This window comes from Lactuca sativa, chromosome 4 (genome assembly GCF_002870075.4).
Source record: "Lactuca sativa cultivar Salinas chromosome 4, Lsat_Salinas_v11, whole genome shotgun sequence".
In the NCBI taxonomy this organism is placed as follows: Eukaryota; Viridiplantae; Streptophyta; class Magnoliopsida; order Asterales; family Asteraceae; genus Lactuca; species Lactuca sativa.
Window position 1 is genome coordinate 329674070 of NC_056626.2, and position 10178 is coordinate 329684247.

Here is a 10178-nt window from a genome sequence, read left to right on the forward strand (position 1 = left end):
CATGCAACCCAAATGGACCATGCCGGTCGGGTTAAGTACACACCCGAAATAGTTATGGACTTAGACACCTTATCCAACAGTCTCCCACTTGGATAAGTCTAATAACTATAACTCTAGTACTTCAGGAACCGACCGGAAATCATAGCTCTTTCAAGGTCTCTCGGAACTAAGAAGATGATGGTACGCCATTTAAGATAAGGGATCATATAATCCTCCGTTCTAGATATCAGCCGGACAAATACATGGAACAATGTCTTACTTATTGTCCAGCAGTTTGTTTCTTGATTTCCGATTTGTTTGACAAAGAACTTAATTGAACACATCAACTTAGTTCTGACCGGGCCCGGTACATAGGTCAAAACAAAATCATCGAGGGGCCCAGATATCAGCTTCTAATCCAAGAAGGAACAGATAAACTTCGACTCATATGTTTGTTCTACCACTCATTGAATTACACACAAAAGCACGTTTTATAACATCGAGTTACCAATGCGTTTTCGTACAATCAATGCATAACCAACTTGTAAGTAACAAATCATATCTCTAGGTTTGAAGACTTATATGATATTACCGTCTCACGATCACTCGAGATAGAATTCCATGAAGTGATTCTAGTGAGCGTGGGTTGAGTCCAATACTCAGAACTTATGAGCACTCATGATTGTTGTAGCCTTGTCCAACACCTTAGACCTCTACAACCCATCATGACAGTCTTGATTCATACCTACTTCCGACATATGACCGACTGTGGAGGTTTGAATAATATGTTATACCAAACAAAATTATTCTGGAAGTCAAAACATGCAAAAGAAATATAGTAAACGATCGACAAGAGATAACAACACTTTACTCATAAATAAAACACCTTTTATTCATCATCTAATGTCAATTACACTTTACAAATTTCTGGGTTATCTAACTATTAAATCTAATATCATCCTTCAGCCCTATGATCCGAGCATGCTGGAGATGCTTAACCCGAGTCAGTCCCTTCGTGAGGGGGATCTGCTGGGTTCTCATCTGATGATACCCTCTTTGCCACGAGGAGTCCTTCTTCTATCCGATGTCTGATAAAATGGTATTTTCTATCGATGTGTCTGGATCTCCCGTGATCCCTTGTTTCCTTGGCTAAGGCAACAGCACTTTCACTATCACAGAAAATCTCCATTGGCTCTTTGATAGCTGGTACAACTCCATGGTCTCCAATGAAGTTCTTCAGCCATATCGCCTCCTTTTCCACCTCGCTAGCTGCAATATACTCTGATTCACAAGTTGAATCAGCCACTGTCTCTTGCTTGGAACTCTTCCAAGAAATTGCTCATCCATTTAGGGTAAAGACCCAGCCCGACTGAGAGCGGAAATTATCCCTATCAGTCTGGAAGCTAGCATCACTATACCCTACAACTCTCAAGTCATCACTCCCACCGAGGGTAAGGACCCAGTCCTTAGTCCTCTGTAGGTACTTGAGGATATTCTTTACCGCAGTCCAGTGTGCCTTGCCAGGGTTTGCCTGATACCTACTAACCATGCTCAGGGCAAAGGCTACATCAGGTCGAGTACACGTCATAGCATACATGATCGATCCTACAGTAGAAGCATAAGGTATTCGACTCATTTCTGCTATCTCAGCCTCAGTGCTAGGGCTTTGTGTTTTACTCAATCTGGTGTTACTCTGGATGGGTAACCCTCCTTTCTTGGAATCCTGCATGCTGAATCTCTTCAGCACCTTATCCAAGTAGGTACTCTGACTAAGTCCAATTAGTCTTTTACTCCGATCTCTCAAGATCCTTATCCCTAGAATATAGGTAGCTTCTCCTAGGTCCTTCATAGAGAAACACTTCCCAAGCCATGACTTAACTTCCTGCAGAGTTGGGATGTCATTTCCTATGAGTAGTATGTCATCCACATACAACACCAAAAAGCTAACTATACTCCCACTAGCCTTGACATACACGCAAGACTCATCTTCACTCCTAGAAAAGCCAAATTCCTTGACCTTTTCATCAAAGCAAAGATTCCATCTGCGAGGTGCTTGCTTCAATCCATAAATGGATTTCTCAAGCTTACACACTCTATTAGGGTACTCGTTGCTGACAAAACCCTCTGGCTGAATCATGTAAACATCTTCAGCAAACTTTCCATTAAGGAAAGCGGTTTTGACATCCATTTTCCATATTTCATAGTCATGAAATGCAGCTATGGCTAACAGAACCCTAATAGACTTAATCTTTGCTACTGGAGAAAAGGTCTGATCATAGTCCACTCCAGGAAATTGAGAGAAGCCCTTTGCAACCATTCGAGCCTTATAAGTGTGTACTTTACCATCCATGTCGGTCTTCTTCTTGAAGACCCATTTGCACCCTAATGTCTTACGACCTGGTACATTCTCAACCAAGTTCCAAACTTGATTGTCATACATGGACTGTATTTCGCTGTCCATTGCCTCTTTCCACATGGCTGACTCAGGGCCTGCCATGGCTTCCGCGTAACTGTTAGGTTCATCCAGACCTATCAGTGTCTCATCACTGATAAGTGTATCTCCTTCTGTAGTAATATGGAATCCATAGTAATGCTCAGGAGCATTCCTAACCCTTGTGGAACGCCTCAGAGGTACAGACTTGTCAATTGGCTCAACAGGAGTTTCCTCCTCAAGTTGAGTGCTAGGGTTTGAAGTTCCTTCACCGCTTGACTCTTGAATTTCTTCAAGATCAACTTGCCTCCCACTGTTTCCTTGGCTTATGAACTCTCTTTCTCTAAAGAAAGCCCTCCTAGCTACAAAGACCACATTTTCACTAGGTCTGTAGAAGAGGTAACCAAAGGATTGTTGTGGGTAGTCGATGAAAATACACCTCTCGCTTCGGGGTTCGAGCTTATCATGAGTCTCGCGTCTCACGAAAGCCTCACAACTCCAAATCTTGATGTGGTCTAGTTTGGGTACTTTACCAGTCCACATCTCGTGAGGAGTTTTGGCAACTTTCTTTGTAGGGACTAGATTAAGGATATGGGCGGCAGTCTCTAAGGCATACCCTCAGAATGAGATTGGTAGTGAAGCTCGACTCATCATGGAACGAACCATATCTAACAAGGTTCGATTACGCCTCTCAGCCACACCATTCAACTGTGGTGTCCTGGGAGGTGTCAATTGTGAGACTATCCCACATTCCCTTAGATAGTCAAGGAACTCTGAACTAAGATACTCACCACCACGATCGGATCGAAGCATCTTAATGTTCCTGCCCAATTGATTCTCGACTTCCTGTTTAAAATCCTTAAACCTTTCGAAAGTCTCTGACTTATCCTTGATCAAGTAGACATATCCATATCTACTATAATCATCGGTAAAAGTCAAATAATAACGATTAGCATCCCTTGTGGCATGTTTGAATGGTCCACACACATCCATGTGTACAAGGTCCAACAAACCTTCACCCCTCTCACACGAACCTGTGAAGGGTGACTTTGTCATTTTTCCAAGTAAGCATGATTCGCAACTATCATCTGACTTTAGGTCAAATGACTCCAAGACTCCATCCTTTTGGAGTTGGCCTATGCGTTTCTTGCTTATATGTCCAAGACGACAATGCCGTAATGATGCTTTATCCAAGTTATTATTATTAATAGAATCAATACACAAAACATTATTTCCTAAGTTATCTATAACAGATACAGCTTCATACACACCATCACAAGGTAATGCTTTAAAATAAAGAACATTATTAAAGAAAGCATCAATCGAACCAACTTCATTATTAAATGAAAAGGTAAACCCTTCTTTGTACAAAGCATGAAAGGAAATAATCTTTCTTGCCATTCCTGGAGAATAACAACATTTATTCAAATCTAAATTAAACCCACTACTTAGCGATAAAGTATAAACTCTAATCTTGGTAACAGGTAAAGCTTTCCTATTCCCCATGACTAAGTTTATTCTTCCTTGCTCCACATTCTCACTTATTCTTAGTCCCTGCAAGTCACAACAAATATGAATACCACAACCGGTATCAAGGACCCAAGATCTAGAATGGGGTGAGTTATTAGAAATGATAGTGTAAATACCTGCATGGTTGGGTTTAAGTTTCCCATCCTTCACATCTTGCTGGTATTTTGGGCAGTTCCGCTTCCAATGTGATTTTTCATGGCAATAGAAGCATTCAGCCTCTTTTGGGTCAGAAGAAGGAGTGATGAAACCTTTCTTGGTTCCACTTGAAGAAGATCCATCAAGGGTCCGAGCCTTGGTACCCTTCTCTTTCTTTTCTTCCCTCGATTTTTCCCGATTGCCAAAACCGGAGTAGAGTTTTGAGTAGGAGTGTTAACAACCGACTTCCCCTTAAGACCTGTTTCTACGGTCTTGAGAAGTCCCTGAAGTTTGCTGAGTGTGACCTCTTCCTTATTCATGTGATATGTCATGCGGAATTGATCATAGCACGATGGTAAGGAGTGCAAAATGATATCTATTGCAAGCTCCTCCGGGAATTTCACATTAAGCTTCAGCAAACGATCCACATACCTTTGCTTTTTCTGCATGTGGCTCGTGACGGATTCCCCGTCCTTCATCATGGCTGTTATCATGGAGCAGATGGTTTCATACCTCTCTTGTCATGCACTTTGATGGTATCTTTCCATCAAATCTTGGTGCATTTCATAAGGGTAGAAATCCTCATAAGACTTTTGGAATTCCGCTGTCATCGTGGCCATCATGATGCATGCCACTTTCGTAGCATCCCTTTCATGTGCCTGAAAGTCAGCGATCTCCTGAGGAGTTGCAGTGGTCTCATCAATCTCCTTAAGCTCCTTGTCAAGGACATATTCTTTGTCCTCGTAGCGGGTAATCATCCTGATGTTTCTGATCCACTCATTGAAGTTGGACCCATCAAAAGTGACTTTCCCACACAAGTCCATAAGAGTAAAGGAGCTATTAGGGTTAGAGCTAGAAGTAGCATTGTTTGAAGACATCTGAAAGAAGAGGACAAAATTAGTTTAGATATTAAGAGAGTCCTTAATAAAACACCCAAATGTAATATTAAGGCTAGGATCCAATCACAATATATTATAACTTGGAAGAGGTATGCCGTAATCCAAGCTATAACATATTTGAAAGGTAGGTGAATGACGATTCACCAATTTCCACCACGAAAAACGAAATATTAAATATTAGGTTTTTGATTGGTTCTTAGAAATTCCTATTCTTTGAGATTCAATGAACTTTTCAAAGGCATGTTTCAATCTCGAGTGTGCCCTCCAAGTTTTGTGACTGGGATACCGAGGATCACAAAATGAGGTGTGAAGTAACCATGCAAATCACTTGGTACCCTTAAAGTTTATCACTCAATCGATGTGCCGGTAAACCACACACGCTCCATCGATACTATAATAAACCTTAAGTCACCCTTTACCTACCTTGTTAAGTCCAAATTGGTGTGCCGGTTAACCACACACGCTCCACCAACGACTTAAACAAAGTGTAAAGTGTAATTTCATGGATTAGCACCTTATTCACATTTTTCCTAAAGTAACTAAGATTGGGAATTTAATAAAACATTTAGTTACTTTATAATATTCATCATACTTTTAATGAGAATTTATAAGTCCTTGTCTTACCCGTTCGGCTAACGACCCTCCACCGATCAAGCAAGCGGTGGGTGAGAGTGGACACCCATTAAGTTGCCATTTTATAGGCAACAACCTTATACCCACCTTATAGACCGGTTTCATGAATGAGGCGTACTAGCGGTAAGACGACTTTGTTCTTATACATATATATATAATTATTAAATCATAATAATATAAGTATAAGGATTGAATTTTAACTTTTAAAATTCTAAGGGTTGGAACTAAAGTTTTAACTTGAGTTTACTTGTTCCAAAACTTGAGGGCAAGTTTTGTAAACTTTCAAAACTTTTCATTTCTTGTAACTTATGAGTTTAATAGAGTAATAAAATGAAGACTCTTCATTTTTCTAACTCTTGTGTTCTTTTAATGGTTTTTAACTCAAGTGACTTTTGGTTTTCCATAACTTGAGGACAAGTTATGGACTCCATTAAAACACATTATGATCAAGAATTAAACTACCACATAGGTTACAAATAATTCCTATGATCATCTAAACATCATAAGATCAAGAACATGAACATAAGCACTTTCATGAATCAAAACTACACTTAAAACTTTGTAATTTTGATAACTAGTTGTTGTAAATGAATTAGCAAGACATTACACCATCTAAAACAAGTTTTCAAGTACCAAAACAGTTTAGGGTAATGTTTCTAATCCATTTCCAGCAACTAAAGTCGAAAATCTGCACTCTGTCGACCCTACTCGCCGAGTGCATGAACCTACTCGACGAGTAGGTTGAAGATACAAGTGAACTCGACGAGTCCCCCCATGGACTCGCCAAGTCCAGCAGTCAGACAGCAAGTTTTTCGACTTTCTTCAACTTTTTAGCACAAATAACAAACAAACAAGCCTAGGCTCTGATACCACTGATGGGTTTTGAGCATTCTAACACTTCCTAAGTGTACATGCAACCCTAATAACCTTGGATCTATGTTTGTCTAATTATCATGCAAAGTTGAATTTCCAAGGTTATATTCCTATCTAGCATACATGGGGAACAATTTTAACTTGAATGAAAGATAGAATAACTTACCTTGTTGTTGCTTATGTTCCTTGAAACCTTGTGAGCCTAGCACCCCAAGTGTGATGCCTCAAATGCTTCACACAACACCAAATGCTCTTGGAAAGACTCTTGAGATAATACACACTTCTTCAAATCGGCCAAGCCCTCTCGTTTCTTATGTCTAGCCGATTTTGGTGGAGAATGGGACTCTTATATAGTGTTGACACATCTAGGGTTACACCATGTAAACCCTAATGTGTCATGACTCTTCATTTCCATGACCCATGGGTTTGTAACTCCCATGGAGTATCCATGGAGCATCCTATGGGTAGAACCCAACTTGATAATCCATGGAGCCTCTTAGCCCAGTATACAAGATATGAATGATTTACATAATCAACCCATATATTTAATTAGTTATCCTTTGATCACTTAATTAATTCCAAATTAATTCTTTGATCAAACTAATTAAATAATATTATTCATATATTAGAACTTATAATATATTAATAATCTCGAAGTGTTATTTTTCTCATTTAGTCTATCCAATTGCATGGTGCCATGCAACCCAAATGGACCATGCCGGGTCGGGTCAAGTACACACCCGAAATAGTTATGGACTTAGACACCTTATCCAACAGATGATGAGTGAATTTTGGATTATAGGCCAATAGTAACAAATAACTGTCGTAAGGCTTATAATGTCTTGGTTATGCTTTTCATCTGTATCGGAACATGACATCCCGAGGTTTTGATATAAAAGGAAATGATATATTTCTTAAAGAAAGGTTTTGACAAACGTTTATCATATTTTGTTTTGGGGACCAATTCCGCAACATCTTTTATAAAGATTTCTCTGATTTTATTTTAAAAAGCATAAATTAAATCGGTCTTTTCTGGCCGAGAAATTAGGGGATGTCACAGTTGGTATCAGAGCATTAGTTTAAGCGAACTAAGAAATTGTAGAATTTCTAGACTTGAACTTAGAATGCTAAGTGATGATTGTGAGATGAGTGTCTACCATAAGTTAGACACGAGCACCAGTTTATTTTAGGAAGGATGCCTAAAATGCTTTTATGTGCTAAATGTTTTGTGTTATAGCTATAATGATGCTATTATTTGTTCGGATCTATGGTCTGTTGCCGACCGGATCTGGAAACCTTATGTGTGTAGGATTCTAAAAGTATAACTACGATATTGGAACTAACATATAAACGTTTTGAAGACTTAACATCTAACGAAAATGTAGATCTAAATTCATATACGATTGGTGTATAGATCGAAATGGCGAGTACTCAAAGTGGGTTCGGAAGTGATAATCCACAGTCTGAGCCAATCACGATGACTGGAGTGCAGGCAATGGTACGTACGATGTTAGGTGAACAGATGGAAGAAACAAAACGTTTACTTCAACAAAGTAAGGATGAACTTATTGTGCCAATAGGTCAGACATCTGTTCCTGAGGCAACTATTAGGGTTGCTAAGTCTATTGAGGAAATGATCAATGACACAACCGCCAATAAAGTTGAAGTTGGCAAGAAGAGGAAATTTGAGGGGTCTTCAAGGCCCAACAAGAGCAACATATCCTTAAAGTTTGGCAAAAGAAGAGATAAAGGAAAATGGTGCGGGAAGTGCAAAAATAAACACTCTGGGAATTGTGACAGGAAGGTGAAGTGCTTTAAGTGTGGAGAAATAGGGCATTACGCCAATAAGTGTACGATTCCCAAGGAGGTGTGCTACGGATGTAAAGAAGAAGGCCATATTTCTAAGAATTGTCAGAAGAACAATGAAGTAACAAGGCCAAGTGCACCATCAATGCCAAAGGAATTTCAAGATATCCTTGACGAAGCGATTAATAATATTAGGAAGTAGAAGTCAAGACTTGATACCCGAAGATCAAGTTACGAAGTAGTAATGTGAATAGTAACAAGTGGTTTAGCCTATGAGAGGCATAATATAGGGTAAACTTGAACCTTTGTGTAATCGTTTCAAGGAAATAAAATAAACCCTGGTTTTGTCGTCTGATGAATAGAATGGCTGGTGTAATTTTTGAAGTTGTCCTAATCATCTGGAATTTCCATCACCAACCAAGTTGAAGTAGAGTTGATCATTGAAGATACACGTGAAAGAAGTCCTAGTAGAGTCTAGGAAAATTTTATGATTAATTGGACACATTTGTATGTGTTAAATTGTTTTGTGATTTTAGGACTTGGGGACTGCGAGATAGTATTTGGCACGAGTATGACTAGGTGTGAATAGTAGTAGAGATCTATACTACTGGGAGCACAAGACTCACACTTGGATCAGGGAAAGTCACAAGGTTACCAAGAAGCTATTATTTGATTCCATCTTGTTCTAGTCTGTCGTTACCATCGTTTCGATAATGACTAAGAAGATGATTGTTATTCCGACCTTAGAGGTCGTATCAAATTGAGTCTCACTACGATGAGTTTATTATGTGGTTTAGAGAACCAAGTTCGATGTAACATTTGAATTAAGCCAGAAGATTGAAATGAAAGATGATCAAAGTGATCAATAGAAGTATCGCTCTCATTGTTAAAGAAGTTGGTAGTTAGAAATGATACATGTTGAACGATGATTGTATCACATTAGAACATGAAGGAAGGTATAAGTTGTTCTGAAATTTGTCCCTAGGAGATCTGAGTCTAAGTAGTGCAGTATAGAATGAGAGATCATTAGAACATGACCCATCGATCTGTTACAATAAATGAAGGAAAATACTTATTACAAGAAGGAGGAGTCCTCAATAAGGATTTATTTTGTAACTTGAAGGTTACAATTGAAAGTCCTATGGAGATCTGAAGCTTTTTTGGATTAGCTGGATATTATCGCTGATTTATCCAAGGCTTTTCTTCGATCGGGACTCCATTGACAGCTTTGACCCACAAAGGAGTTGTCTATACTTGGAATGAGAAGCATAGGAAGCTTTGAGAAGTCAAAGAAGAAGTTGTGTGAAGCATCGATTCTTTCGTTACCCAAAGGAGTTGATGACTTCACAGTTTATAGTGATGCCTCTGGAGTTGGGTTACGATGTGTTCTGACCCAAATGGATAAGGTGATAGCGTATGCATCGAGGCAATTGAAAGAGCATGAAAAGAACTACCCCACTCACGATTTGGAGTTGGCAGTGGTAGTATTCACCCTAAAGATATGGAGGCATTATCTTTATGGCACAAAGTGTAAACTTTTCACTGATCATAAGAGTCTCCAATATCTCTTTAATCAGAAGGAATTGAACATCAGGCAACGACGCTGGCTAGTATTACTCAAGGACTACGACTGTGAGATACTTTACCACCCTGGTAAAGCAAATGTTGTTGCTGATACTCTCAGTCGGAAGGTAAGTCTTGAAAAGAAAAGGGCCAAGAGCATTAAGAATTAAAGTTGTCTTGACAATTGTGAAAATTATAAAGAAAGCTCAAGAGGAAGCTTTAGAGAAAAATGACCAAAAGGAGGAATGTTTGAGTAAAACGTTGGTGTTTGATACAAACGGTCAAGGACTGGAGGTATTCAAAGATAGGATTTAGGTACCTAAGACGGG